This window comes from Anomalospiza imberbis, chromosome 22, assembly GCF_031753505.1.
Source record: "Anomalospiza imberbis isolate Cuckoo-Finch-1a 21T00152 chromosome 22, ASM3175350v1, whole genome shotgun sequence".
Lineage (NCBI taxonomy): Eukaryota > Metazoa > Chordata > Aves > Passeriformes > Viduidae > Anomalospiza > Anomalospiza imberbis.
Genome location: NC_089702.1, coordinates 8,885,013 through 8,889,818, shown reverse-complemented (window position 1 = coordinate 8,889,818; position 4,806 = coordinate 8,885,013).

Below are 4,806 nucleotides of genomic sequence, written 5' to 3'. Positions count from 1 at the left end.
GAAACAGGGGGAAAAAAGGGGTTAGCAGGGAAAAAAAAAGAAGGAACAGCAATTGTTGAAAACACAAACTATAAATTTTACATAACTTGGAAAAACATCTCTGGTTTAACACCTTTGGGTATAGGTGGGGTTTTTTTGTTGTTGTTGGTTTGGTTTTTTTTTTTTTTTTTTATTTGTTTGTTTTATGGGAAGGGGAGAGGGCAAAGAAAAAGGTTGGGAAATTCCAAAATGTAACCAGCTTGTTCATCCAATTTTCTGTTCCTGCTGAACTTTTTATATGAATTTTATTAAATTTCTTCAATAAACTGTGATCAAACAATGAGCAGTGTAGGGTTTCTGTGCCACCATGAAATCCCCCTGCAAGTGTAATTTTAGAGTAATTTTAGAAGATTTGGCCTCATCACCGGCTGCTGCTCAGAGCTTTCCCATCTCCCACTCCTCCCTGTCTGTGTTCTGAGAAGAAGAGGAACACTGGAGCATTGGGAGAGATCCCAAAGCAGTACCTTGGGATGTTTTCCACGTTTAACAACCAACAGAGACCAGAAGGTGGGGCTGGTTTCACCTGGCCATAAACACCACCATCTCAACCAGCCAGAGAGCAGAAAGACAATTTGGGGTCAAAAGTTGTTCCCCAGGAGCATCTCCCCCACTGCATGGACTGAGAGTACTTTAGGTAGTCCCTGGAGATGCCAGAAGAGCAGGAATGCTCCAAGAGGAATTTAAAACCAAGGAAGATGGATCCCAAGCATCAGAGCTAAACTTTTGGAAAGGTTCATTCCAGACGAGGGAAAGCAGTCAGGCTTTATCCCCATCCCCTGTCTGGAGCAGCTGGCAGAGCCACCAGGCCAGGAGTTACCAAGGATGTGATTCCATGGCAGGGAGAAGCTCCCAAGCCAGGGTTTGGGCCGGATCAGTCTGGCTGGAGGTGCCGAGATCAGCCCAGCTCTGCAATTAAACACGCGGAGAGAATGAGCCAACCTCGCTCCTTCCACTTCCCAGGAGAAGCCAACTCACCCAGGGCCCAACCAGGAAAATGCTGAACTCTCTGAGCTCCTTTTAGGCTGGATCCCAAAGTGCTCAACTCCCAGAACTCCCACACACCTTCACCCTGAAACGCTGAATGGCTTTCGGGGTTACATGCAGGAACTTCTCCTCCATGGAGCAGAACATGTTTCCAGGCCACGGGAATGCCAATAAAATCACATAAAAGCACTTCTGGAAGAGGGATTTCCAGGGCTAAGCCCTATCCCCTTGCAGCCAAAGGAATTTAGTGTTCCCACCCATGTCACAGAGCCCTGTTGATATTCCAGCAAGGATGGGACTGAAAATCACATATTTCATGTCTCCAGGAAAGATTTATCCACCTTTCCTACAGTTTTGTCACTCTGAACCCACCTCTTTCACTGAAAAATAAATACATGTACAGTCCAAACTCACAGGGATTTCCCAACAATGCCAGCAGAAAGGAATACCCGGGTCTGGTTTTCCTGGCAGCAATTCCCCATGGAAGATACTCCTGCAAGTGATGAGAGGTGTCACTCCATGGATCTTTGGGATGGCAAAGGCTGCACAAGGATCAGGATCTGCGCTAGATGCTTATGGGTAACTTCCATCAGCAGCTGCTGGGGTTGGGCATTCGGAGGTGGAAGAGGAGGATTAGATTAATGTTTCTGTTTAATAATGGAATATCCTGAGCTGGATCATCAAGTCCAAGTCCTACCCCTGCCCAGGACAATCCCAAGGATCCCACCATGTGTTTAAGCTGAATAATGAGGAGCAAAATTATGTTTTTTCCTACCCTTGCAGGTATGAGGAGCAAACCCCCCACCATGCACGTGCAGAGAAGGAGTTTCTTGCACTCACAGCTCTTTCAACCAAATACATTTATTCCAGGCTTTTAGGGAGAACAGCAGCCAGTGTCGTCAGTAGGAAAGTGAGGCCTCTCCCTCTCCGGAGACTCTAGAGGGACCTAAAGGCCAACTTTTGCGCTGATTTTAATTAAAAAGAGTAGAATCCCACCTTAAGTGGATCAACTTTAGCTGAGTGTGTTCATTTAGGATATTTGGAAACCCCAACTGGCCCAAACCTTTCCTTCTCCTCTCCATGTCCAGTGGCATTCGTTGGCTTCCTGAGAGAATAAGGGAGTAAAAGGCTTTAACAGCACAGGGAGATGTGTGTCCTTGAAGAGAGCAGCCCTGGGTATTTGTGTCCGCATTATCTGCTGGCATTAAACACTTTCTTTTTCATTTCCCAAACCCTTTAAGTGCTCCAGGACACATGGATTGTGCCTCTGTGAGCAAAGCTAAGCTGAAAGCCAAGGTGGAGTGCCTCATCCAAGGGCACTGAAGAGCCTCTGTAAAGTGGCAACAACTTTTCCTTTGCGCTTCTTCCCTGCCATGTCCCTTCGGGGTCTTTGTGGAATTGGGGTCCCACAACCCATCACTAAATCCCAGAGATTTTTGGTGTTCCAAGCATATGTCAGTCGATTGCTCTGCATTTCAAAGATGTTACTCCTGCACTATTTGGGCAATATCCCAAGGAATCTGTTCCAACCTGATGGGTAAGAGAGATGCCAAGGGCTTCATTCTTCAGCTTTCCAAATTTGTATTAAAAAGACTTTTTAAATGTCGATATTCCCAGCCCCTGCTGGGTTTCCCTGTCTGTGACACATCCTCTGTCCACTTCTTGCTGCTGCTAAGTCACTCATGTCCCCAGGAACAAAGGTTTGGTCTTAAAACTCCAGATATGGGACTGCAGCCCCAAAATCCCACCAAGGGTTTGATCAGTGACTCATCTCCTCACTCTGTCTGTATTCCTCGATGTGAGGAACTGAGAGGAACCACTGGAATGACAGCAGCTCCTTGGACACAAAGACTGCAGTTGTGGAGGTGATCCAGAGACTGCCTGGGACAGGGAACGACCAAAGTCCAGGGAACAATGACTCAGGACACTGAGGTGTCCATTGCAATCCCAAGTTGTGGCTTTCCAAACCTCTTACAGAGCATGGGAACAATAAAGACAGTTCTGATGGGATTCGGATGAGCTGCACCTCTCAGGCTCGTCAGTAACCTGAGCACCAAGTGAAGGGTCTGGTACAGCCAATGACTGAGCTACCACCAGTTGTAACATCAGTGAGGACACAGCAGAGACCATCACCTCTGGAACTGCAGCAAATCCCACTGAGAACCCACCTCCCACGGCGTGACACTTTCCAGCAGCAGAAACTGTGATGGTTCACAGCTGAGGTCCAGAAAGGCTGGTGGAAGTTGTCCTGCAAGACATGGACATGGTTTTGGTGCAGCCAAAGCAGGGTTTGGCGACAGCAGTGCCAACTTTGGTTCCAGGCTAGGCAGAGCCTCCTAGCCCTGCACCATCACCCCCATCACCATCACCCACATCACCATCACCCCCATCATCATCACCCCCATCACCATCATCCCATCACCATCACCCCCATCATCATCACCCCCATCACCATCACGCCCTGAACCATCACCCCTTTCATCATCACCCTCTGAACCATCACCCCCATCATCATCACCCTCTGAACCACCATCACCATCACCACACCACCACCACCACCACTATCACCCCCTGAACCATCACCACCATCACCACCATCACCACCATCACCACCCCAGAGCTACTGCTCTGCCCAGAGCTCCATCCCAGTGTGCAGAGGGTGAAGTACCAAGAGAAGGAGCAGCCCGAGACCCTCAAAAATGAATTTGCTTCACTCATTGACCAGGTGAGCTGAGAACCTCCCCCAGCTCCAGTTCCCAGGGTCTGGAGCACAAGGGAGGTGTTGGGCATGGACAGGGCATGGAAAGGGCACTGGATCCTGGCAGGACAACTCAGAGACATCAAGGGAACTCGTACAAGCTGTCAGGGGACAACCTTGGTATTTATGAGACCTCGGTGTCCAGGCACTGCTGCTCTGACCTCTGGGCCTGACTGGGGCAGGGAACAAGCTAAAACCAGTTCCAGCTGCTCTCCAGTCCCCTCTCAGCCCTCTCTGCACAGCCCAAATTTGTTGCAGAGCTGGTTTTGAGAATGTCTTTGCTTTTTTGTGCATTTCCACACGGGTGCCCCCAAACAAAAGCTGCTGGATTGGGAAACACTGCTGGGTGTGCCAAGAGCAGGAACACATCCCACTGCCAGGGCATCAGCACTTTGCCACAAAATACCTGGGAAAAGACCCACAGGGATCATCCAGTCCAACCCCTGGCACTGCACAGGCTCCTCAAAATCCCACCCCGTGCTCAAGGGCATTATCCAAACATTCCCGGAGCTCTGGCAGCCTTGGGGCTGTGACCATTCCCTGGGGAGCCTGTTCAGAGCCTGACCACCTTCTGGGGAAGAGCCTTTTCCTGGTATCCAGCCTGACCCTCTCCTGGCACAGCTCCAGCCATTCCCTGAGTCCTGTCCCTGGTCCCCAGAGCAGAGATTGGAGCTGTCCCTCAGGATGAAGCTGCAGCCCCCAATGAGCCTCCCCTCAGTTTCATCTTCCCCAGCCTGACAAGCCAAATTACCTCAGCTGCTCCTCATAAGGGCCCTCCAGACTCTTCGCCACCATCTTCACAATCCTCATCCCATTTCCCATTTTCCTTTCTGGGATTCAGGTTTGGCTCCTGGATCAGCAGAAGAAGGTGCTGGAGACCAAGTGGAGCTTCCTGGAGAGCCACAGAGCAGCATCAAGGCCATGCTCAGGGCATTTATCTGGAATTTGAGGGAGAAACTGGGAGCCCTCAGGAGCAGCAGTGCCCAGTTACAAACAAGTCCAAGAGCAGCAAAGTAGGGTTGGGA